The following is a 27,795-nucleotide window of genomic DNA, read 5'->3' as shown; positions in this document are numbered from 1 at the left end:
TTATAATTAAACAATCGTTTAAATCTCTCTTAGGTTTAATTAGTTACATTATTAATAATCAGTCTCCTAACATTTATATCTCTGTTACAGAATTCTTAGATTTGATTTCTCTCTCAATTGCCTCAGCTAGTGCTTCCTAAATCTTAGTGCATGTAAGCATTTCCTAGAATACTGTTACTATAGATAGCTGTGTTCCATCTCCAAAGAGTCAGCTTCTGGAGGTCTGGGGTGGGCCAGAGAATCTGTACATCTAACTGGTTTCCAGATAATGTTGTTACTGGACAAAGAATTTCCCTTTGAATAGCACTGACCTAGGCTACATCCTTAAGCCATTTTCCTAGTGAAAAAGCTTATGCTTTCTTTTCTCTTGTGTATTTGAGAATCTCTTTCTGTTTACAAGTAAAAGACAACTTAGATTTATTTACCTTTCTTCAGTACACTCTCCCATGCTGTTCCAAGCAAATTTTTGTAAAGTAAATTGTTTTCTTGCCTGCCTGCTTGAAGGATTTTTTTTCTTTATTTTTGTAATTAAAAAAAAAGTTGCCAAGTTGTAATAGTATGGAACCCTTTTCATTAATGTTGCCCAGAGTATGAAAAACTCTTTCAATTTGCATACTGAGGCTTTTTTGTTTTTGTTTTGGCTCAAAAGAACTTTTATTAATTTTTGATGACTACTTGTGTTCCAATTGTTTCTGTCTCAAGAACATCTATAATTCTTAGATTTGGTCTAGTGTTTAAGTTGATGATCTCTGCTACATTTTTAATCTTCTCTATTTCATTAATTTAATTTTATTGTCCTTTTCTCCATTTGGACAGAACTTAATCAATTTTTCTCCTACATTAGTGATATATATGTATTTTTAAATGTTTATTTCTTTTCAGCTTCTAATGCAGCTTTTAATTCTGTATGGCATTTTGGTTTCTTTATCACGTTTGCTTGACTAACTTATCTCTTTTTCCAAACCATCCTACTTTCTTTTAGCTTCAGCTTATTCTCACACTTCTCTTTCTGTTTCCTGAGGTTTCTGAGGATACCAAACTTCTAAATATCCTTTCATGTTCCTGTGGCAAAGCATCCTGTGAGGTCTATAACTCTGGGTCTCTGAGATACTGTTCCTTCTTTCTTGTCCATCATGATTTTTTTTTTTAATATGGAATGCTTCATGAATTTGCATGTCACCCTTGCACAGGGGCCATCCTAATCTTCTCTGTATTATTCCAATTCTAGTACATGTGCTGCCAAAATAAGCACTGTCCATCATGATTAAAAAAGAAAAAAAAATCAGTTTATCATGAAAGAGCCAGTATTTGCCAAGAAAGTAATGATGACTGTCTTTACTAATGTGTTACTTGAATCCCCTAAAACTGGATCATAAATTGGTTTCCAGAATTCCTAATCCCAATTCCTAGTCTCTAGAAGCCATTTTGTAGAGCTCCTTGGGATGAAATAGAATCTTCTAGTACCACTGCCTGGATCTATGTCCAATCTGAATACAAAAAATAAACCACAGTACTCTCTTTACCTTCAGCATTCTTATAGTTCTTTAATTATGATAGATACTTACAAATATACTTCTAAAAATATTATTGTCCTCAACAATAGAAGGCAAAACACTGATCTTCCCCAAAGATGTCTACGCCCTATTCCCTAAACTCTGTGAATATGTTAGGTCACACAGCAAAGGAGAATTAAGGTTGTGGATGGGATTAAGGTTGCTAATCATCTGACTTTATTTTATTTATTTATTTATTTATTTATTGTTAATCATCTGACTTTAAAATAGAGAGATTATCAACTATTACTCAGGTGGATCCAACCTAATCACAAAGGTCCTTAAATACAAAGATAGGCGCAGAAGAGTTAGAGTCAGAGTAAGGCAATAAAACAAAGACTCAACTGGCCGTTGCTGGCTTTGAACATGGATGAGTACCACAAGACAAGGAATGTGGACAACTGACAAAACCTGAAAAAGACAAGGAAACAAACTGACCCTTAGGGACTTGAAAAAGAAATTCAGCCCAACCAACATGTTGATTTTATTCCAGTGAAGTCGTTTTCAGATTTCTGATCTCTAGAACTTTAAAATAATAAATCTGTGTTGTTTTGAGTCACTATGTTTGTGGTGACTTTCTACAGCAGCTATAGGAAACTAAAATACGGCATGCCATCTACTATTTGTATTCTCTATGTCAATGCAGAGATAGAAGTCTGTGTTAATAGTATGGTTCAAACATCACTTACACTGTATAGGAATTCTCACTCTTGTAATTAGTCTCTGCATGTTTCTGAACCAGGGCAATGGGGGCAACTAAAAGATTAAAGGTCTTTCCTCCTTCTAGCCATAGCACAAGTACACCCAGTTGAAATTGTTCATTCCAGTTCCACCAAACTTCAAATTAGTAGAATCCTTTACAAGAATTTAGAATAGCTTTGACTGTAAGAACTAGTTTTTGGTGGTAGTAGCTTTACGTGTGTGTGCATGTGTACGTACACATACACACACACACACACACACACACACACACTACTATCCAGGCATCAATTTAATTTCATATAATCTTCAATCCCTTCTTGGTTAAGGTATTGATCCTCTTACTTCACACCCTTGTGAGTGAATGAAAACTTGAGAAATTATACCTTTATATAAAGTGAGAATGTGTTTCTAACTATAAGAATTATTTTTCCTCTAAATAGGTAGAGCCAAGGCCTATTTTACTTTTGCACAGCACTACTTTTCCCTAGGGAAAGAGTGAAGGATCACATTTTTTTTTTTTTTTTTTTTGACAGAGAGAAATCACAAGTAGATGGAGAGGCAGGCAGAGAGAGAGAGAGAGGGAAGCAGGCTCCCTGCTGAGCAGAGAGCCCCATGCGGGACTCGATCCCAGGACCTTGAGATCATGACCTGAGCCGAAGGCAGTGGCTTAACCCACTGAGCCACCCAGGCGCCCCGAAGGATCACATTTTTAAATGTTTCTCTCTCTGGATTAGAGGCTAGTAGGAATGTGATTTCCTTATGTTTTGATTTGCCCAAGTAGGTATTTCTCTACTCACTGGTCTCTGGAAATCACTGTGTTTACTCAAGACTTAACTCAAGAGGCTAAAGTCATGGGTAAATACTAAGAGGGAATTGACAAAGGCATATTAAGTTTTAGGGAATAAACTATACTTTCCTAAAAGAAACACATTATTATGGAGTTGACACAGAACGGCTTTCTGCCTTTTGAATATCAAAGGCCACATGAGCAGCCAACACTCTTCATGTGATCTTGTCTTGCAAAATTTCTGCACAGCATATAAAGGGCCAAAGCACCACACTTTAATGAATAGCACAGACTCATTCACCAATACATACTAGATCTCAGGCCACTGGGCTTCTTACTGCTCCTACTATAAGAATCATCTTATGCTTGCATGCTGAATACAATTGTCCTAAATACACAGGTCTTTATCTGGACCGACACTGATTGAGAAGGAAGGGTCCTCTACTATTAATAGGCCAGAAAGTCCAACACTTCCCACCATTATGACCATCAAACAAGATAAAGCCTTTTTATCTCTGGGAGGATTATTGAAACTTAGATAGATTGATCTTGGAGATGAGTCATTAGTCTTCGTGAGATAAATATGAATACTTGGTGGTATTATTTAATAGAGCTGCAGAGAATACTGAGGAAACTAAGCAGGCTCATATGAGAAGGACTAGAAAGCAAATGTGAGATCCTTAAGGACATGGGTAGGACAGAAGGACACTAAGATGTTGAATTTTGTCTGAGTATGATACTTCTCTGGTAAAGCTAACTGGTGGGCTCCTCAAAATAAAGATATTCTCTATGGTGTTGGCCAATGTGAAACCAATATGAAAGAACATGAAAAGCATCATAACTCTTTAAAAACAAATAAATATTTTCATTTTCCTAGGTACCTATGAAACAAGTGGTTAAGAGGATGAGCTCTGAATGAATGTTCAAATCTGGCCTTGGACCTCACAAAAATGCAATGTAACTTCTCCATGCCTCCTTTCCTACATTTGTAAACTGGGGATAATACCATTACCTCACTGATTACACTGGGAGCTATATATATCAGCTATGATAATACATATAAAGCTCCTAGCATAGTCCTAACCTGTACTAAGAGCTAACTGTAACTGCTGCTCCTGCTAAAGAGAGGCTGCAAAGCATTCTGGGTAAGAATAGGACTGTTGAACAACAAGACTGTCCAAGCAGGCTCTGCCATTTAATAGCTGTACAATTTGGGTAACTTATTTAAATTATCTGTGCCTCAATTTCCTCATCTATAAAATGAGAGCAATAAGAATAGTTATATCAGTGTCATCTTGAGGACTAAGTGAGTTAATGTTTGTAAGATATTTAGAAGAGCATCTGGCACATAATGTATTTAATAATACATTATTCACCTCTCTTGGTTTTAAAACTGTGATCATGGGAAGTCAAGGGCTGCAATGATACTCTGGGGTCTGTGTGGTAGAGTGGAGATAAGGAAGGCATGGCCCTCTCTCTACTGAAACAGAGTAACTGTTTTACATTTTGAGCTCTTGGGCAAGATTTTCTTTGAGTAAAAGGTCCTGCTGTTCAAAAAAAAAAAAAAAAAGGAAGTAATAGAGGGAAGGAGACAGGCAGTGGGAGAGAAAGGGAGGTGAGGAGAAAATAAAAGAAGGAAACAAACCAGGGATCTATACCAAGAGGCCCTCATATAAAATACCTATATCAGTCTGGTTTCTACAAAATATTGCATATTTTTATATGCATTATTTAGCAAATTTAACCAGGTCATTTTTAAGGTTCCCTATAGAAAGAAAATTGTTTCTTGAAAAGTGAATTTTAGTAAATTCAAATTTTAAACACACAACTTCCCAAACTTCTTCAGGGTAAACAAAAATCTTGATAATTCTAATTTAATATGCAAATCATGAATATTCACTACAGTCAAATGAATAATAAATCACCCCTGACTTCAAGTGCTTGCCATGGAAAATTGCCTATTTCCTTAAACATGCAGAAATCTGTTTTTAAATTTTTTTTTTTATTATTTTTGCCCTCATGATGGTTGCTCTTCAAAGCAGCCTGGAAAATGTGCCATCTTCAGCATTAAGGAGCTACAGAAGAAATGATTAAAGCAAAATATGGTATCATTAACAAAAGGAAAGATAGAGTCCATGGATCTATCCAAGACTATGGATGGCTGGGTTCTGGGACACATTTTTTAAATGTTACCAGATAAAATTTATGATATAAAAGGGAATGTTCCTTAGTCATTCTGAGTATTATTATCTATTTGAATAATAAATCAAAAGGCTCTTTATCCATTTATGGCTGAAATTATGACCGTAGACAGGTTACTGATGTGATTTACTCCATTGATGCCAATGAAATGGAAACCCATTGAAAATATCACTGGATGGGACCCGTGTTCTAAAAAATTAGTGAGGTTTGGTAGAACAAACATTTTGAAGGGAAAGTATAAAACTGCAAATATTTATGTCACCATTATATCAGTGAGCTCATTAAGATTTATTTTAAATAACTACCCTTCAGTCATTGTTACACAGAAATCCCAAGTACATTCAAGCTTAAGAAAAGTACCTATTTCATAATTTGATGGAAGAACATCACTAGTATTTGGCCCCAAATTGAATTAGTAATATTTTGCCTTTAAAGACTCATGTAGTGTGATTCCATTTATATAAAATTTAAAATGTACAAAAGCTACAGTGATTAGAAGTATGTACATTGATGATAAAATTAAGAAGAAATGCAAGGAAATGATTATTGCAAAGGACAGGATAGTGTCTACCTCTAATGTGGCCAGAGGTTTACAGGGGACTCTTGGGGCACTGGGAATACTGAGGCTTGACCTGGATAAACCTTGACATGGGTTTTCATTTATAATTATTCACTAAACTGCACATATATATCTTGTGCATTTTTCTTATATTTGTTATATTTCCAATTGTGTTCAAAATTCCCTATTCTGAGGTGACTCTCCAGTCCAGTACAGAGGTCACACTTTATACTAAAAAAGTATTGGTTGTTTATCTGAAATCCAAATTTAACTGGGCATCCAGTCCTTCATTCTAACCCCAACCAGATTAGCACAGTTAGATTACAAATACTTAAAAAGAAAAAGGCAAAATAAACCACAGGTACAATGCATAGAAGTTTCGGCTATTCCTGTTTTATATCCTATTAATATGATAAATTTGTGTTTCATGGTTTATGATGCCCCTGGGGTTCTTATATCCAGGGATTATAAACAAAAGTAGGCTACATAGATGCAAATTATAATTTGCTTATAGGAAGGCAAAGAAGCTGACCTTTATAAATACAACCACGCCTAAGAAAGGAGAGCTTCAAGTCAAAAACAAATCTGAAAAAGAAAAAAAAAAACTTAATTTGTTCTTTCTTTAAAGCAGTGATTTGCCTTTTGTTATGTGCATTTGTTTGTACAGGAAAGGAAAAGACAATCAACTAGTTAAAATGGATGCTATATTGTTCCCTTATTCACAAAGAATTACACATCTGTCTAACAATACTAACCACTCTGAAAGATAATTATGGATCAATGCTTTAAAAAATACCCTGAACTGCCTCCAGAAATGGCAAGAAGAATTCAATTAAATTATTTGTAAAAGCCAGAGTCTTTTTTTCCTACCCATCTGCTACTTGAAATGGGATGACCTTTCAAATAGTGCTTGCGGTTCTCAAAGCAAACTCTAAATAAAGAAGTGGAGTGTGTTTTTTACCCTCCCCCCGCCCCAACCAGGTTCAGCATAGATAGAGCATTTGTACTGACATTCTACACCACTGAAAAGAATGCAGATTTGGCCTCTAGGACATAAAAGAAGCACTTTAGGAATACCAATCAAGCTCTGTCCCATGCCTTCAGTCATGACATTTGCCTTCTATGAGAAAGGTGTGCTGTTTCCAAGATAAGTGTTTGGGAACAAGCTACATGAAGTAATTTACTCCCTGGAGAAAAACTGGAAACCCTACCCCCAAACAAAGAGAATAAAGTACATGTTAGTGAACAGTCCCTTGTTTAAGCTGCCTACGGCAAGAGAGCTAATTCAAAAAGGTCAGATATTCAAGTAACAATAGACTCAAAGCATACTTCCCAAAGGCCTCTCCATAGGCCTTATATTATCAACTAAGAGCTTGTACTATGAGACTATTAACAGTGCTTTCTTCACCAAGTCTATACGCCAGTTTGCCTTGTTTTATTTTTCCTCCCCTGCAGCTCTTAATTTTTAGAACATTTCCAGTTTGGTCTTTTGTGTCATTTTTTTCCTAAAAATCAGAATCTTAAAAACACAACCAATGTATTTATTTATTTATTTATTTATTTATTATTTTTTAAGATTTATTTATTTATTTATTTATTTATTACATACACACCTAGGCATGTAGGAGACGGGGATGGGACGGAGGGAGAGAATCTTTCAAGCAGACTCTCCACTGAGCAAGAAGACTAATTCAGGGCTCTATCTCACAACCCATGAAATCATGACCTAAGAGGAAACCAAGAGTTGGATACTCAACAGACTAAGTCACACGGGCAATGCTGTGTCTACTTTTTAATGTGGTAAAAGGATTATCTTAAAGTACAATATTTTAAGGATTTAATGTACATATATATACAAATGAAATCCGGAAAAAATGCTACAGATAATTATTTTAATTTTTAAAATTAGCATAATAAACAGAAACACAAAGGTATGTATATTAACAAAGGTATGTATGTTTAATAAATTAAATAAATGTGGGGCCCCTGGGTGGCTCATTCAGTTAAGGATCTCCTTTTGGCTCAGGTCATGATCCCAGGGTCCTGAAATTGAGCCCCATGTTGGGCTCTCTGCTCAGCGGAGAGCCTGCTCTCCCTTGCCTTCTGCCCGATACTCCCCCTGCTTGTGCTCACTCTCTGCCAAATAAATAAAATCTTTTTTAAAATAATTAAATAAATTAAATAAACATATATACACACACACAGAAAATATATCAGTACTTTTCCCCTGCCCTATTGCCAATCCCATGTTCCCATAACTCATAAAAAAATAAAAAATAAAAATAATTACTTGTTTATGCTTCCACAGCTTTCTCTAGCTTCATACAAATATATATAAACATAAATTATATATAGAACCATTCTTTTCTTTTTCACTTAAATGAACTCAATACTTTCCCAACTGGTCCAATCAAAGGACTATTCATCAACTGTATCGTGTACATGTTGAAGATCACACAGAGGTCTACCTAATTATTTTTATTCATTGCACAGCAGAGTTATAAATATGGTCAACAATTTCCCTATTAATGAGTTTTTGGTTAGTGTTTTCTCTTGCTTTGTTTTGTTTTTACCACTAAAAAAATACAGCACACATCTTTGAATATGCATTTGTATACAATAGATTAAAGATTCCCAACAATAGAAGTACCAGGTCAAAGAGTAGGTGTACCATTAATTTTGACAGATAATGCCAGACTTTTCAGAAATTGAAAACATTCTATTTTCTCATTATGATTTGATTTGTATGTCTATGATGTCTGCTGACAAAGTTGAGCAGATTTTCATGCCTATTGCTCATTTAAATTTTCCTTTTTGTGAATTACCAATTAGTATCTTTAGCTATTTTTTTTCAAATATGGTGTAAAACTTTATCTCATCAGTGTATGAATTCCTAGTATTCTAATATTGTTAAAGGCTATACACTTACATCTTTAATTTGTCTAAAGTTTATTTTTTTTAATTTTATGGTGAAAAATAGGGGTTTATCATTTATAACTTACAAGTGAAAAGCCAGCTTTTACATCTTTTTTTTATAGAAACATCCATTTCCCACTTAAATAAAAAACTACTTATACTAAATATTTAGCTCACTATTACATACTTGGATTTGCTTCTGACTTTTTCCTATTCCAATGTCAATTTTTATTATGGCCAATAACATACTGTTTGAATAACAGCAACTTTACACCTGATTCTTGATTTCAGCTTAGTTCATCATCTCAGGGTTGTGAGATCAAGCCCCGTGCCAGGCTCCTCATTGATTGTGGAACCTGCTTAAGATTCCCTCTCTCCTTTTTATTCTGCTCCTCCCTCCCTGCTTGCACATGTACATGCGAGGTCTCTCTCTCTCTGAAAAAATAAAAACAAAAAAGCACAAAAAAACCCCAAACCCCAGCAGCTTTAAGTTTTAACTTAAGACATTAAGTTTAAAAGTCTAGAAGAAAGAATAAAAATAAAAAGCTGTTGCAATTGTGACTGGAATTCCATGAACATATGCATGGTTTTAGGAAGGAATGACATTTTACAATAGTAAATATTAGGGAATACAGAATGATGATTTCCTTTCTTGTTAAATGCATTACTAAAGATTTTATATTTTTTATGTAAATGAAAATTTTCTATTTCTTTGTAACTGGTTATTGAAGGTATAAATATGCTTTAATTTTAATATATTTATCTTGCAGCCATGCAGCTTACATGTTTTCTTAGTCTGTAACAGAGTCTTAAGTTTGCTGGGAATATAATCATATCATCTCAAAATGAGGAGAACTCTGTTTACTATCTTCTAATATTTATGTTGTTTAATTTTATTGTTTAATTACATCATGTAGAACTCACAACAGTACCAAGTAACAGTGTTGACAGTAAATATTCCTCTGCATTTTTCCTAGTCTTAATAGCAATGGCTTTTATATATTTACTGTTTAATGTTATAGTAGGTTTTGTGAATATATATTATTATGTTTAATTAACATCCTTCAATATCCATTTTATTTAGAAAATTATTTGAAATTTCTAATAAATTTTAGAACATTATTTTTTGGCATGTGTACTGGTTTGAAATTTATGGCCACTTAGAATCTCAGATGACCTTATTTTGAAATGGGGTCCTGGCAGATGTACAGATGAGGTCATATTGGGTTAGGATGGGTCCTGTCTATCCTACCCTCAAAAGAAGAGAAAATAGAGGCAAAAACAGACACACAGGTAAAAGTCTATGTGATGATAAAGGCAGAGATCGAAGTGATATGTCTACATGCCAAGGAACACTAAGAACTGACAGTAACCACCTGAAGCTAGAAAAAGGCAAGAAAAGATCACCCCTTACAGCATTTGAAGGAGGCATTATCCTGTATGGCACCTTTATCTTAGACCCTTAGTATCCAAAACTGTGACAGAAAAAATTTCCGTTATTTTAAGTTACCCAGTTTGGTAATTAGTTACAGCAGCTTTAAGAAACTAATATAGCATGTATTTATAAAATCACATTACTTTTATCTCTTAATTTGCTGATGTGATGAACAGTGTGGATGAATTCTCAATTTTGAACCAGTTTATAATTTTTAAAGTAAACCTGATTTCAAACGTTTTATTATATTTTCATAAACAAATGGACTTAAGTTGCTATTTTTAAAATCATATACATACAAGAATTAAATTGGTATGAAATGTCTTTTAGCACAATTGATATTGGGTTTGGATATAAAATTATATTGGATTTGTACTATTACTTGAGGCCCCCTTCTTTTTTCTTTACAGTCTTAAATTATTTGATAACCATAAAGAGTATCTCTTTTTTTTTTTTAAAGATTTTATTTATTTATTTGACAGAGAGAGATCACAAGTAGGCAGAGAGGTAGGCAGAGAGCAGGAAGCAGGCTCCCCACAGAGCAGAGAGCCCGATGCGGGGCTCGATCCCAGGACCCTGAGATCATGACCCGAGCTGAAGGCAGCGGCTTAACCCACTGAGCCACCCAGGCGCCCCAAGAGTATCTCTTTTTAAAGCTTAAATTAAATTTAGCTGTAAAACCATCTGGGCCTGGAGCCATTTTCAGTGGTACATCTTAAACAATCTTCTACTTTTTTTCCTCTGATTATTATTATGAAAATATTTTGACTTATCTTATGTGAGTATTGATAATGTATATGTTCCTAAAGAATCACAATTTCTTTTAGGTTTTCAAATAAATGGCTACAGAATTTTTTTTTTCAAAGATGTGGTAGTTACCAGTATTGACTGATAAAGTTGAACAGGAAACTAGAAGAAAACATGCCCCTTTCCTCCTACTACTACATGTGGATTGAGTCAAAGGGGAGCATCCCTCAAAGAAAGAAAAGAATCATTCTTCAGTCAAGCGTATAGAAGTAGCTCTTATCACTGGCAAGAACCTCTAAACAAATCCATAAAAATATTTTCATCTGAATCACAGGTACACATCACAATAAAATTTAGATAGTTGGTCCTCAAGTTATTTGATACTTTCCTAGAGTCTTAGCTAAGCTACACAGAAATTTTCTTGACATTTCCATTAAGCTACAATAAAGTTTCCATTTTTTTAAACACTTGACAAAAAAAAAAAAGAATTATTCTTCCCTTGCACCTGCACACATTTAAAAATATCTCCAACTTATCTAAGAAACAATTTTCTCTACAACTCTCCCAGACTTCATACTCATATCCTTTTATTCATAGCAGATGGAGGAAATTAGAGTAACACATTTGCTCTAAAATCATTAGTGTTGCCTCAGCACTTCCAATCTAAAATGGCATTTCAAGGGGTTATTGTTACGTGGATCAAGAGTTTGCTCTAGGCACAAAGAGACATAAAAGCCAATCTGAAATATTTTTTTTCACAATGAGCTTTTGCATCTTAATTTCTTCAACATCATTCCAGTTGGATTTTCAACACAAATCAAGTGGGAGGACAGAGAGGTGTGATTTCTGTCAAGGGTGATATTTTGTTCAATGGCCAGTCCTCTGACAAATCATTATAGCTGCTTTGGAAAGCACTGTTCTTAAAACTGTCCACCAACTGCTGGGCAGTGTGGAAGATTAGGAATATATTTCTAACTCTCAGATATCAGACTGCCCTTTAGCCTCCTGAAATGCCTAAAACTAAAATAGGTAGTGAGCTTCAGATGACAGCAACTCTGTCCCAGACCAAAACAATCCCTGGCTGAAGAAAGACCAATCTGTGAGAGTTTCTTTAGCACATATTATATTAAGTCCACTGTTAAAGAAAAAAAAATTCTTTTAAGTTTAAGAAACTACACACCTGGAAAATACAGCCTTGTGTATGTCATCCTCATAAATCTATAATGAATGTAGAATAAAAGAAGAAGGAGGCATAAACATGGTAGTCTTAAGATGAAAGTGACTTTAAAAATCATCAATAAACCTCTTTTACAGGTGAGAAAATGGAGGCCAAAGAAGAATGAGAACTTTTTCCTTCTTGCATAGTCACCCTGTGAGGCCAATAGAGTGAAAGCCAGTCACAAGAGTTACAATTAAAGAGTCATAAAGACCAGGAAGGGAAACAGAATGGAAATAAAAACACTAATTCCGATTTAACATGTTTTCTTAAAAGAAGAAATTCTGTTGAATTAAAGCTTAAAATTCAAGATTCATCTCTAAGGACCACTTGGCTATGATGGTTTTAAGCCATTATTAGAGCCCTTAGAGAGAAGAGCAATTTTAAAATTCATATTTCCAGTAAATATGTGCAAGTCTTGAAGAACATATTCATGCAGTTGTAAACAGTATACACATATACACACAAAAAACCTTGAAAGTCACTATTATATAACTATTGAAAGGAGCCTAAATATTCCATAGCTCAGTTAAGTTATTCATGCATTTACACCCTTTAACTCACCCTCTACTTTTCCACTGCAGCAAGGACCTAGTCAATTATCTTAATATTGAGACCTCTCTATCATACACTAAAGTTTTAAAATAATCTTTCCTTTAAAGGAAAATATATTACTAGTAGTATTTTCTGTGACAGCTTTCTCAAAAATACATGTCAACGATGCAGAGGCCAGAGTCCTAATATCTTTCATTCAACAGAAAATAGCCCTTTTCCATGACTCAATCCTGAATATATTTTAAAATCTAGATGTAGGATATCATAAGTCAAGAAAAAGACTGTATTATAGAAAAGCACAAACATAAAAAAACATTAAAAGTGGAGTCATCATTTTAAAAGAAAGAAATTTACAGCGGCGGTGAAAGATCATATCAGGGTTAGAGGATTGGAGGACAATCTCTGTGTCAGAATCCACACTTTATTGTCAGAACGCACCTCGACATTTTAAAACTGCTTTTAGTCACCTTTTAAACGGCTGAGAATTGAGAACATAAAACACAATGTCTAACGCACCACAGAAAGTTTTATGATTCTCTTCCAAAAAAATTAAAAAAAAAAAAAAAGGAAGAACAAACATCTTTATTTCCATTCTGGATCTGCACAATATATGCTTGCATTCCATTTGCTCTGATTCATTTACATTTTGCTGAATTTTGTTTTTGTCCATTTTCATCTTTCAAAAGATTTTTAAAAAATCAACGACAACAAAAAGCCCTCAAAAGATGCTTTCAAGATGAAACCGCAAAGAAAATAAGTACATGAATTAGTGAAACAACATTCAAGTTTATACAAATGGGGCAGTTACGTCTTTTCTCATCTTGTCCGAGAATTAATTGCCCTGCTGAAATTAGACACAAGCATGCTCCATGCAAACAGGAGCCCAAGCTGGAAGCAAACCCTTGGAATGATAATAATACTGCCCCTGACTCTTTTCACATGGCTACGTTTTTGACATTTCTTCAATATTCTACCCAGTTGTGGTAGGACTATGACAAAAGATTTCTCTAGGCAGGACGAGCACGTCCGTGGTGAATGGCAGGGAATGACAATAGGCAACAAGCCCCTTTAGTGGCCCCAGAAAGCCCCACAGGTCTTCTGCAAACCTTACACATACATGCTCTAAGGAAAGCATATCAAAAATGGAAACTGTGAGGACAATTTTAATCACCCAACAGACTATTCTATGATTTATTATAACTTTATAACAGCAAATCTTCTAACACACAGGAGACTGACAAGCTTATAGTCTTTCCCTGCCCCTAAGTCTCTTTAAATGTTTATGTGAGGGTTTTTACACATGGATGGAGATGACCTTAATATAATATTTATTTTAATCTACCCAAGGACAAACTCCAAATAGCTAAATTTGACTATAGTGGAATTTTCTTGGTTATTTTTAATTTGACTCAAATCACCTCTATGGGCCATAGAACTTTTCTCCCAGACCCCGGGAGATGTCAGGTGTCACTAATCAGAGTTAGCCCCTCTTGTAGTCAGTGCAGCCCAAAGTTCTCTAGCAATTAGAGTCAAGTCTCTTCTGGAAATGCCAATTACTGCTCTTTGTTTTCCCTGTTGAATGTCTCCTTAACATAAGAATGACATATTGTTTTTACCCTATCAAATTAGAAAATATTATTTGAAATAACACTCATAGCTGGCAAGAGGGCAGGGAAAGAAGCATGCCCAAAGATGCTGGTGAAAATGCAAAATGCAATATCTTTTATGGAAAACAATACGCCAACATATACCATGACATTTTTATCCTATGGTATTCACTGATTTTCTTTGGGGAACATTGTTCCAGATGTCTAAATAGTCTTAAAACCAGACTTTTTAGCATCTGTATAGTATTGTATTATGTAAATATATTATACTATAGTTTTTCTTTGTTTTCACATGTCAACATTTTAGTTTCCTATTTCAGTTACTATGAATAATGTTGTAGAGAACATCTTTATAAATACATTTTTAAATTGCATCTTGTTTATTCTTTAGGATAGATTCTTAGAAATGGAAATACAGCTGTTAGCAGGTGTACCTTCAAGTATAATTTTGTCCTAACAACTACAGAATTGCAATTAGCAAACCAATTCTTCAACTAAAATTCCAGTGGATCATCATTTACAAGGAGCAAAATACATAGTGATAAAAATGGCCCTGCTTGTTTACAGAGCCTTGAGAATGGGTAATTTCTCCAAGGAAACGAAATCAGAGAACACATATGATTGAGTAGCCATTAACTCAGAAAGGACAAATCAGGTCCCACCAAAGGACATTCGTTTCAAGCAAAGGCCCAGCGTGCTAAGTTAACTGCCTTCTGTTTTCAACCAAAGATCCTCTTCCCAAGTTCATTAGTGTGTAAGACCTCTCTCTGAACACATTCTTACCATCACTGGTTAGCAATCATTTTCCTGTCTTTAGAAGACTAATAAGCAACCCAGGTTTATAAAATGGAGAAGTCAGAATATGATGAAACATTCTGGCCTCCCTGATGACACGAAGGGAGAAGTTATTGGCTGGAAGCTGTTCTAAAAGAAGAGATGACTGACCCTTAAATTAAAATTCCAGGTTTGAGAAGCCAATAAATAATAACACACCACTTTTTAACCTTTCGTATTTAAAATGATAATACCCATGGTTGGCAAGGGAATGGGATTTCCCAAAGCATACCGTTTAGAAGAATATCTCCGTGATAAAATGAGGGTTTTTAAAAAATACTTTATTTATTTATTTGAGAGAGAAAGCAAGAAAGAGCATAAACAGGGTGAAGGGCAGAGGGAGAAGCAGATTCTCCTCTGATCAGGGAGCCTGACGTGGGACTTGATCCCAGGACCTCGGGATCATAACCAGAGCTGAAGGCAGATGCTTAACGGACTGAGCCACCCAGGTACCCTCCATGATAAAATTAGTTTAGGGAAGAGAACAGAAGGAAGTTTAAGTTGAACATTTAAGGTGCTGTTACAAACTGCGAATCTCCACCAGGGGCTGTAAGCAAGCAGTGTTTCTAAACTTCTTTAACTACCAAATTCTTCTTGTTTTATGTTGCCTTTTATTTCTGGCTGCTGGCTTTCTGTGGAGTCTCTCAGGGGAGAGCATTCTGAGGAACACCTTCAGTAAATGTTTCTCTAAGCCGGCAGTTCTCAAACATTTTGGTCTCAAGACTCATTCACACTCTTAAAAATTGTTAAAGGTCCCAAAGAGGTTTTGTGTACATAGGTTCTATCTGTAGATATTTACCATATTAGAAATTGAAACAGAAAATTTTCAAAACACTACTTCATTTTAAACTAACAGTAATAAACCTATTACCTGTACACATATGCAATATATTTTCTAAAACAAACAAACAAACAAACAAACAAAAGGAACAAATGGGAAGAGTGGTATTGTTTCAGAGTACTGAAAATCTTTTTAATGTTTGGCTTAATAGAAGACCAGTAGATTCTCATACCTGCTTCTGCATTGTGTTGTTGATGTAGTTTTTGAATGTAGGTGAGATATAGTGGGGTGAGGTCCAGAGTCCATGACTGAGAAAGAATTCTTGAAACGTCTTTGGTGCAAAAAGGTGGTTTTATGAAAGCACAGGGATAAAGGATGCTGCTTGGGAATATTCCTTAAAGCCCCCAACCCAAGGTAGACTAACCACGGTTGGCTCCAATTATAGCCATTAACCTGGGAAATGAGTGAGGGAGAAGCCCTCATATCTACTGGGAGGAGGAGCAGTGAGAAAGGGAATAAAAGTCAGAATCCCCTTCATCTAAGATGGCCTGTTTTCCTCCAGTAACCTGGGCTGACTCGGAGGAGGCTTATTTAGATAATTATCATCCAATATGTCAGGAGGGAGTTTACTAGGCAACATGTTTGAGCAAATACGTTCTACAAGAGGCCCTTAGATCAGGGTCCTAGTGTAGAGAAATGAAGGCCTAGGTATGAGCAGTGATGGTACCCTAGGTACATTTGGTCTGTCTCCTACAGAAGTGATCTAACTTATAGATCCCACTGAGGCAACATGGTGTTACAGGAGCTCTGTATTTTCCTAAATTTTGCAATCCCAATTGTTTCCAGTGGGTGAAAAGGCATCCCAAGGGAGAATCCTTGGGGACTTAAGAAGAGGCTCCCATGCTAGAGAAAGTCCATTACCAAAGAATATCCCCCCAGACTCCCTTGTGGTATCCCATGCACAGGGTATGTCAGAAGTTCCTGGTGTCAAAGGGGCCCAAGGCATCCCCCAAACAAAATCGCTATGATCGCTATCACTGTCATTAAAGGCCTGCCCTCCCAACTTCCCCTTCCCATCCTAGGCTACACATGGGTGGCTGGTGCATGAACCAAAATAACATGCCTAGAAGGTCATGCAGTGAAGGTCACGCTTTATTTTACCTTGCCTTGAACCTGCCACTTTTAACCCATGGAGAACACCAGAACAGTTGGGAAATTACCCAATTTTATAGCTTAAGTAGTTAGTAGAGGATATTGGCAGAAAACAGTAAAGATAGAAATCCATCATGGTCTAAGTGATATTCTAACACAAGTGGTCTTTATTGCCAACTTCCCTAGGAAAGGGTCCCTGTTTGGGGTTCGGTTCAGTCAGGTACTAGTTTCAGCCAGCTCCCAGTGGATATCTCACAGACATAAGCAGCTAGACCAGGGATGTGAAGGGGATCACATTAGACCAATGAAGAGGAAATCTCACACAGGAGTCTTAAGATTGGCAGCCATTCTGGTGACTTAAGTGGCTATCGTGTGCCAAAGACAGGCAATTTTGTATAAGGACAGGAATAAAGAGAGGGCATCAAGTTTCTGGGTCTTATTACCATTCTGGCCAGAATACTAACTTCCAGCCCAAAGGAAGGCTTTCTCCTGCCTATATAGTAGTCATAGGCTAGAGGATTGGAGCCTGAGCAATAAACAGGAAAGTATTCCAATAAGACCGTACTCCTTGAAGAGTCCCTGAAATGGATGTAAAGGAAGAGATGAAGTACTCACCAACTTTGTACCAAACCTTAGAGTCCAGATGTAAAGACTCGGAAGCCCCACACTATAGTACCAAATAATGTAGTTTTTGAATGTAGGTGAGATTTGTTGGGGTGAGGTCCAGAGCCAACAACCAAGAAAGAACTCTTGAGATATCTTTGGTTCAAAAATGGTGGTTTTATGAAAGCATGGGGACAGGACTTGTGAGCAGAAAAAGCTGCTGCCCCAGGGTTCTGAGGGATGACTGATTATATACTTGGGGCATTGGGGGAGGTAAGGAAAGGGGAGGTCTTCAAAAAAACTTCCTTATGCTAAAGAGTACCTATAAGTTACTGGAAGCCTTGCCATTGCCAAGTTCAGGTTGTTTTTCCCTGTAGTAAGGCACTAACATGGAGACAGTTGGGAGCTTCCTAGAGGAAATGTCACACATATTCCACCCAGAAGGGTGGGTTGGGGACAGTTTGCAGAGTGTCAGCTTGTGCTTTGTCTTTGGCTTGCCTTCCATTCTCTCATCTCTGTGATATACTGTTTGGCTGAAGTATGTCAAAGCCTTGCAGTATTTTAATCACCTTTTCAAAGAACTATGGATATTTTTCCTGGATACTGCTTCAAAAGTAGACAAAGGGGAGTGACTTCACCAAGACGGGAAAACAGGCTATTCCTAATTTTGCTTCTCCTCATAAGAAAAACAACTAACATCTATTCAAGAATAAGATACCACTGAAACAATCTTAGGACACAGGGGTGAGGCAAAGGACACCCTATACCACAAAGACAAAGACAGAGGACATCAGGATGGAAAAAGATGAGCTACCTCTTAACTATACTGCCCCTCTATCAGGCCAGCACTAGGTTAGAGAGGTCTCCTTGGAGCCTCCAGTTCCTCCGGAAGGTAAAGAGAATACAGAAGACAACCAGCATTCCCTAGCATTGTGGGTACTTTGTGGGAAGTCCTTACTCTGATCTCACCCTGTGGGAATTGCAGGGGAATCTGCAGGGCCCAGGCACTGTGATGAAGAAGAGGGAGGGGCTCACAATGAGCAGTGCAAGGATCTTGGCAGAAAGAGTTCATGCCTGCAGTGTCCAAGCAGTAATCCCAACCAGTGCCTTTCCTCAGCTGCATAACCCAGCTGAGGTATGTCTTGACCAGAGAACTCAGTGGGGAGCAGATCTGTCTGGTTTGGATCCTCAGACAAGTTTTGCCAGCCCTGGAGCCCAATCTGCACATGCCCAAGCAAGGTGCTGAATCACAGCTCCATGCTCTGCTGAACGTGCCTTTTGACCTCATCTGACCAGAAGGGCTGGCGACAACTCCTAGAAGCTCTGTGGTCTAGCAGTGCTAGAGCTCAGAGGAGGGCAAACAGAGATCATCTCCAGAACAAAGTCTATACTAGCATGGAGGTTTCCCATATTGTGCACAGACAGGGGGATTAAGTTGTAGATAAGGCTGAGGGTAGCTCCCAACTCCTCCAAACTTGAAAGCCTGTTTGGGAAACTATAAGTAGTTTACAGTGATCCCCCACCCACCCAGGCAAAGGAGATGAGAAACAACCCCACCCACTGTGGAGAGTGTCTTCCAGGCTCACCTGACCAGAAGGACTTGTGAAAATACATGAAAGCTGAGCAGGTTAGTAGTACTCCATCCAAGAGAAAAGTAGATAGAGCCAATAGTTTGTAATACAAAGCCAGTGGTCCTGTTTGGCCAGAAAATGGGGGGTGAGGGGTACAGATTGATTTGAGTTACAACAAAGAACTTTACTGGTTTTAGAGTTGCTTCTCCCACTGTGCCTGGGCAGGGATTCTAATTCATAGCCCTACACTACAATTTTTAGCCTGTCCAATTAGCAAATGTAACCAGAGCATACAGGAGACTATATAGACCACTCAGCAGCACTGTTCACAATGGCACTTGAATAGAGAGCACAGCCCATGGTTTCTCCCATCTTCAGAACAAAACTGGTGGCCTCCCCTGACCAGGAAATTCAGTATGCACTCAGGTCTGATTGGGGCCTCCAAACAATGAAATGTACAAGCCCTGGGACATGGCCTGCTGCCTCGTCAGGGCAGGGAAGCTAACTCTCAGCCCCATCTACTACTGAATATAGTAACTAAGCCCAACCATCCAGTAATTCTGATGAATTACTAGTAAGGAGATTAAATCAGTAATCAAAAATATCCCAACATAGGAAAGACTAGGAGCAGATGTCTTCATTGGTGAATTTAACCAAACATTTAAAGAATTAACACCAATCCTATTAAAGTTTCCCCAAAAAAATTGAAGAGGAGAGAAGATTCCCAAATTCATTTTATGTAGCCACCATTACCCTGATTCCAAAACAGGAAAAGGACATTACTAGAAAAGATAACTATAGACCATTATTCCTGATGAATATAGATGTAAAAATTCTCAATAAAATCCTAGAAAACTGAATTCAATAGCATATTAAAAGAATCATTCACCATGATCAAGAGAGATTTATCCGGGAAGCAAGAATGGTTCAATATATACCAATCAACCAATGTGATTTATCATATTAATAGAATTTTTTTTAAATAAAGAAAATGTGATTATCTTAATAGATGCAAAAAAAAGCATTTGACAAAATTTAAAATCCATTCATGATAAAAACTCTTAACAATTAAACACCAAAGGAACATATCTCAACATAAAAAGACCGTATATGACAGGCTCACAGATAACATCATATTCAATGTGAAAGAATGAAAGCTTTTCTTCTAAGATCAGGAGCAAAACAAGTGTGCCTATTCTCATCACTCCTATTCGCCAGGGATCTGGAAGTCCTAGCTAGAGAATCAGGCAAGGAAAAAAAAAATCAGAATTGAAAAGGAAGAAGTAAAATTGTCTCTATATGCAGATGACCTGATTTGATATAGAAAAAAAAATCCTGAATATTCAACCAAAAATCTATTAGACCTAATCAATGAATTCAGTGAAGTTGCAGGATACAAAATTAACATACAAAAATTAGTGGCATTTCTATACAGTAATAAAATTACTGGAAAAGAAATCTATCTCATATGCAATAGCATCAAAAACAATAAAATACTTAGGAATAAATAACTAAAGAGGTGAAAGATCCCTATTCCAGAAGTCATAAGACATTAGTGAATTAATCAAATAAGACACAAATAAATGGAAAAGTACCCCATGTTCATTGATTGAAAATATTAATATAGTTAAAATGTCAGTACTACCAAAAGCCATCCACAGATTCAAGGCAATTCCTATCAAGATTTCAGTCAACTAGAGAAGCAAGATGGCAGAGGAATAGGAGACCTAAATGTCATCTGGTCCCAGGAATTCAGCCAGCTAGTTATCAAACCATTCTGAACACCTACAAACTCAAGAGGAGATTGAAGAAAAGAACAGCAAAAATTCTATGAACAGAAAAGTGACCAATTTCTGGAAGGTAGAACATGCAGGGAAGTGAATCCAATGCAATATTTGGGAAGATAGACCACGGGTGGGAGGGAGCCTCCATCAGCTGGCTACTGACAAGTGATAAAGCAGCAGAGCACAAAATCAGAACTTTTAGAAGTCTGCTGCATGGAGGGATATCACTTGTAGCTAAGTGGGGGGTTGGAATCCTCGCTGGGGCAGTGTAGTCTCAGGACCCTTCAGGTCACAGAAAGATTTTGGGACCCTGAGTGCTGCAGAGTTCCCAGGTATCGGAGTGGGGAAGCCAGCTAAAAAGACAGAGCCAAGGAGTGGGCTCTCAGCTCGGGGTTGCCATAAACCATGATCCGAGGCATAGTTGGGCCACTGCTCTTCAAAGAGTGACCCCACAAGTGGCAGATCCAGGGAGACCCTCACTTTCTCCAATAGAAGGAGCGACACAGGAATGTGCTGCAGAAGTTGGCTAGGTTGGGAGACTCCAAATAGAGCCATGTGGCAAAGAAAAAAATGCTCGGTCACAGGCCAGGGGAGTATGGAACACAACCAAAGACCAGGGAGACAGGAGTGATTGACTGCTTTTCTCTGAGGACTCACTGAAAGGGGGGGGGGTCCAGAGCTCTCAGCTCTTTAACAGCCAGAGATTGGGAAGCCACAGTTTTCATCCTCATCCTCCAAAGCTGTATAGAAAGCTTTCAGGGAACAAATGCTACCAAGACCAAAGCCAAGCAGATAGCTTAGCCTAGCCCCTGAAAGGATGGTGCAGTTCTCCCTTCGGCAAAGACATTTGAGAATAATTGCAACAGTCCTTCCCCCACAAGATCAGCAAAAACATCCAGCCAAGACCAAGTTTACCAATCAATGAGAGCTGCAAAAATCCAGCACTAGGGAAATATAACACTTGGAATTCATGGCTTTTACCCCTGATTCTTTAGTCTTTCTAAATTAAAATTTTTAAATTTTATTTTTTTTATGATCCTATTTTTAAAAAATTTTTCCTCTTTCCTATTTTAACCAACATCTTATGAATACCTTTTTAAAAATCTTTTTAATTTTCATTTTTATAGTCATATTCTATTTCTTGATTGTATTTAACCACACACACACACATACACATATATACATAAATTTTTCTTTCTTTAAAATTCTGGGATACAGTTTATGCTAACAGACCAAAATATACCCTAAATCTTGGGTATGGTTTTCTTCTAGTCTCTCACCTGATCACATTCTCTCCTCTTTTTTTTTTTCCTTCTTTTTTCAAACAACTTCTTATCAATTCCTTTTTAAAAATCTTCTTTTAATTTTCATCTTTACAGTTATATTCCATCCCTTCATTATATTTACCCTAATTTTTGTGTGTGTGTGTATGTGTATGTATATGTGTGTGTGTATATATATATGTATGTATATATACATATACATACCTTTTTCTTTCTTTAAAATTTTGGGAGGCAGTTTCTTCTAACAGACCAAAATACACCCAAAATCAAGTGTGTGGCACTGTTCTATTCCATAGCCTGATCAAATACAGATTTATTTTTTCCATTCCTTTGCCCCCAATTTCGGGTCTCTTCTGATTTGTTTAGTATATATTTTTCTGAAGTCGCTGTTACCCTTTTAGTATTTTGTTCTCTCATTCATCTAGTCTTCTCTGGACAAAATGACAAAGCAGAAAATATCACCTCAAAAAAAAAAAAAAAAAAAGAGGCAGGACTGGGACCTATCAATAAGGACATTAATAAGTTGTTGGAAATGGAGTTCAGAATGATGATCATAAAGATACTAGCTGGGCTTGGGGTGCCTGGGTGGCTCAGTGGGTTAAAGCTTCTGCCTTCGATTCAGGTCATGATCCCGGAGTCCTGGGTTCGAGCCCCGTATCAGGCTCTCTATTCATCAGGGAGCCTGCTTCCTCCTCTCTCTCTGCCTGCCTCTCTGCCTACTTGTGATATCTGTCTGCCAAGTAAATAAATAAAATCTTTAAAAAAATAAAAATAAAATAAAATCTAACCAAGTTGAAATTAAAAAAGCTATTAATGAGGTGCAATAAAAAATGAAGGCTCTTACTGCTAGGATAAATAAAGCAGAAGAGAACATTAGTGCTATAGAAGAGTAAATGATGGAGAATAAAGAAGCTGAGAAAAAGAGAGATAAACAACTACTGGATCACAAGGGGAGAGTTCGAGAGATAATGATACAAGATGAAACGCTATTAGAATAATTGGGATCCCAGAAGAAGAAGAAAGAGAGAGGAGGGCAGAAGCTATATGGAGCAAAGTATAGCAGAAACTTCCAGGAGCCACAGAGAGCCCCCCTCAAAATCAATAAAAATAAGCAAAGACCCATCTCTATAGCAAAGCTCACAAGTCTCAGAGACAAAGAGAAAATCCCGTATATAGCACTACAAGACTTTCTCAAGAAACAAGAAAAGGTCTCAAATACACAACCTAACGAGAGAAATAATAAAGATCAGAGCAGAAATCAAAGAAATAAAAACCAAAAGAATGGTAGAACATATCAACGAAACTAGGAGCTGGTTCTTTGAAAAAATTAATAAGATTGATACATCCCTGGCCAGATCTTCAAAAAAGATAAGAGAAAGGACCCAAACTAATAAAATCATGAATGAAAGAGGAGCGATCACAACCAACACCAAAGAAATACAAATAATTATAAGAACATACTATGAGCAACTGTACACCTGCAAATTTGACAATCTGAAAGAAATGGATGCATTCCTAGAGACAGAGACATATAAAGTACCAAAACTGAACCAGGAAGAAAGAGAAAACCTGAAGAGGTCCATAACCAGAAAGGAAATTGAAGCAGTTATCAAAAATCTCCCAGGGGCCAGATGGCTTCCCAGGGGAATTCAACCAAACATTTAAAGAAGAATTAATACCTATTCTCCTGAAATTGTTCCAAAAAATAGAAATGGAAGGAAAACTTCCAAACTCATTTTATTAGGCCAGCATTACCTCAATCCCAAAACCAGACAAAGAACTCATCAAAAAGGAGAATTACAGACCAATATCCATGATGAACATGGATGCAAAAATTCTCACCAAAACACTAGCCAATAGGATCCAACAGTACATTAAAAGGATTATTCACATTACCAAGTGGTATTTATTCCTGGGCTGCAAGGTTGGCTCAACATTCACAAATCAATCAATGTGATACAATACATTAATAAAAGAAAGAACAAGAACCATATGATAGATCAGAATAGAAGCAGAAATAGATGCAAAAAAGCATTTGATGAAGTACAGCATCCTTTCTTGATCAAAACTCTTCACAGTGTAGGGATAGAGGGTACATACCTCAATATCATAAAACCACCTATGAAAACTCACAGCAAATATCATTCTCAATGGGGAAAAACTGAGAGCTTTCACCCTAAGGTCAGGAACATGGCAGGAATGTCCACTATCACCACTGCTATTCAACATAGTACTATAAGTTCTAGCCTCGGCAATCAGACCACAAAAAGAAATAAAAGGCATCCAAATCAGCAAAGAATAACTCAAAACTCTCCCTCCTTGCAGATGATATGATACTTTATGTAGGAAACCCAAAAGACTCCACTTTAAAACTGCTAGAACTCATAGAGGAATTCAGTAAAGTGGCAGGATATAAAATCAATGCACAGAAATCAGTTGCATTTCTGTACATCAACAACAAGACAGAAGAAAGAAAAATTAAGGAGTTGATCCCATTTGCAGCTCCACCCAAAACCAGAAGATACCTAGGATTAAATCTCACCAAAGAGACAAAGAATCTGTACTCAGAAAACTACAGAATACTCATAAAAGACATGGAAGAAGACACAAAGAAATGGAGAAACGTTCCATGCTCATGGATTAGAAGAACAAATTTTGTGAAAATGTCTATGCTACCTAGAGCAATCTACACATTTAATGCAATCCCTATCAAAATATCATCAACTTTTTCCAAAGAAATGGAACAAATAATCCTAAAATTTATAGGGAATAAGACAAGACCCCGAATAGCCAGAGGAATGTTGAAAAAGGAAACCAAAGCTCATGGCGTCACAATTCCAGATTTCAAGGTCTATTTCAAAGCTGTAATCATCAAGACAGCATGGTACTAGCACAAAAACAGATACATAGATCAACGGAACAGAATGGAGAGCCCAGAAATGGACCCTCAACTCTATGGTCAACTAATCTTTGACAAAGCAGGAAAGAATGTCCAATGGAAAAGAGACAGTCTCTTCAACAAATGGTGTTGGGAAAATTGGACAGCCACATCCAAAAGAATGAAACTGGACCATTTCCTTACACCACACACAAAAATAGTCTCCAAATGGATGAAAGACCTGAAGGTAAAACAGGAACCCATCAACATCCTGGAGAACACAGACAGCAACCTCTTCGACCTCAGCCACAACAACTTCTTCCTAGAAACATTACAAAGGCAAGGGAAGCAAGGACAGAAATAAACTATTGGGACTTCATCAAGATCAAAAGCTTTTGCATAGCAAGGCAACAGTCAACAAAATCAAAGAGAACTGACAAGAGTGGGAGAAGAAATTTGCAAATGACATATCAGATAAAGGGCTAGGATCAAAAATCTATAAAGAACTTATCAAACTCAACACCCAAAGAACAAATGATCCAACCAAGAAATGGGCAGAAGACATGAACAGACAATTCTGCAAAAAAGACATCCAGATGGCCAATAGACACAGGAAAAAGTGCTCAACATCTCCTGGCATCAGGGAAATACAAGTCAAAACCACAGTGAGATACCACCTCACACCAGTCAGAATGGCTAAAATCAAGTCAGGAAATAACAGATGTTGATATCCCAATGTTTATAGCAGCAATGTCCACAATAGCCAAACTACAGAAAGACCATAGATGTCCATTGACAGATAAATGGATAAAGAAAATGGGGTATATAAATATACAATGGGATATTATACAGCCATCAACCTCTCCCCTGCCCCAAATCTTGCCATTTGCAATGATGTGGATGGAACTAGAGGGTATTATGCTAAGCGAAATAAGTTAATCAGAGAAAGACAGCTATCTTATCATCTCACTGGTATGAGGAATTTGAGAAACAAGACAGAGGATCATAGGAGAAGGGAGGGAAAAATGAAATGAGATGAAACCAGAGAGGGAGACAAAGCATAAGAGACTCTTAATCTCAGGAAATAAACTGAGGGTCGCTGGAGTGGAGGGCGTGGGAGGGATGGGGAGGTTGGTTGATAGACATTGGGAGGGTTGTGCTATGGTGAGTGCTGTGAATTGTGTAAGTCTGATGAATCACAGATCTGTACCCATGAAACAAATAATACATTATATGTTAATTTAAAAAAAGAAAGATTTCAATGGCCATTTTTTTACACAAGTAGAAAAACACTCCTAAAATTTATATGAAACTGCAGAGCCAAAATACTGAGAAAGAGGAACAATGTAGGAGGTATCACATTTCCTCATTTCAAGCTATACTATAAAGCTGTAGTCATCAAAATAATATGGTGGTATTGGCACAAAATCATAAAGACTAATGAAACAGAATCAAAAGCTCATAAATAGACCAAGCATATACAGTCAACTAATATTTGAGAGGATAACCGACCATATTCAATGAAGAAAAGAAGGCCTCTTCAATAAAAGGTACTGAGATAATTGGATATTCACATATAAAAGAATAGAATTGGACTCATTTAGTTTTCGTTAAAGTAAAAGCTTCTGCCCAGGAAAAGAAACAATCAATAAAATGAAAAGACAACCTATAGAATGGGAGAAATATATGTAAACCATATATCTGATAAGGGATTAATATCTAAAGCATATAATGAACTCATAGAACTCAGTATCAAAAAACAAATGAAAACAACAAAAGAAAGAAAAAGAAAAAATTTTAAAAGATGGATAAATAACCTGAATAGACATTTCTCCAAAGAAGATATATGGAAAGCCAACAAACACATGAAAAGAGGCTCAACCTCACCAGACATGGGGAAAAATGCAAGTTAAAACTACAATGAGAGATAACCTCACACCTGTTAGAATGGCCATCATCAAAAAGACAAGAGATAAATGCTGGTGTGGATGTGGAGAAAAGGGAACACTTGTGCAGTGTTGGTGAGATTATAAATTGATACAGTTACTACGGAACAAAGTATGGAGGATCCTCAAAAAACTAAAAATAAAACTATCATATAGTCCATCAATTACACTTCTGGGAATATATCTAAAGGCATCAAAAACACCAACTCGAAAAGATATCTGCACCCCTATATTCACAGCAACATTATTTACAATAGCCAAGATATGAAACACTGTAGGTGTCCATCAGTGGATGATTAGATAAAGAAGTTGTGGTAGGGGCACCTGGGTGGCTCAGTGGGTTAAAGCCTCTGCCTTCAGCTCAGGTCATGATCCCGGGGTCCTGGGATCGAGCCCTGCATCCAGCTCTCTGCTCAGCAGGGAGCCTGCTTCCCTTCCTCTCTCTCTGCCTGCCTCTCTGCCTACTTGTGATCTCTGTCTGTCAAATAAATAAATAAAATCTTAAAAAAAAAAAAAGAAGTAGTTCTGGTATATATAAATATACAGTGGAATATTATTTGGCCATAAAAAATGAGGAGACTATATTATATTTTATAATTATATAATTTTTATATTTTATAACTTCCATGTTGTATGGACACAGAAGGTATTATGCTAAGTGAAACACATCAGACAAAGAAGAAC

The 27,795-nt window shown here is 36.8% G+C and overlaps 1 protein-coding gene and 1 non-coding gene across 5 annotated transcripts in view; both read right to left on the bottom strand.

Annotated features, from left to right (window-relative positions):
- The window catches only part of FHIT (fragile histidine triad diadenosine triphosphatase), a 1,399,398-nt gene that overhangs the window by 936,769 nt on the left and 434,834 nt on the right, over nucleotides 1-27,795 (bottom strand). The window lies entirely within an intron of this gene.
- Nucleotides 1,146-1,252, bottom strand: LOC122910976. The gene has a single exon (XR_006385325.1). It is a non-coding gene; the product is annotated as a U6 spliceosomal RNA (small nuclear RNA).

This window comes from Neovison vison, chromosome 6 (genome assembly GCF_020171115.1).
Source record: "Neovison vison isolate M4711 chromosome 6, ASM_NN_V1, whole genome shotgun sequence".
Classification (NCBI taxonomy): Eukaryota; Metazoa; Chordata; class Mammalia; order Carnivora; family Mustelidae; genus Neogale; species Neogale vison.
Note: the sequence above shows the minus strand (reverse complement) of the source record. Positions and strands in the feature narration are given on the sequence as shown.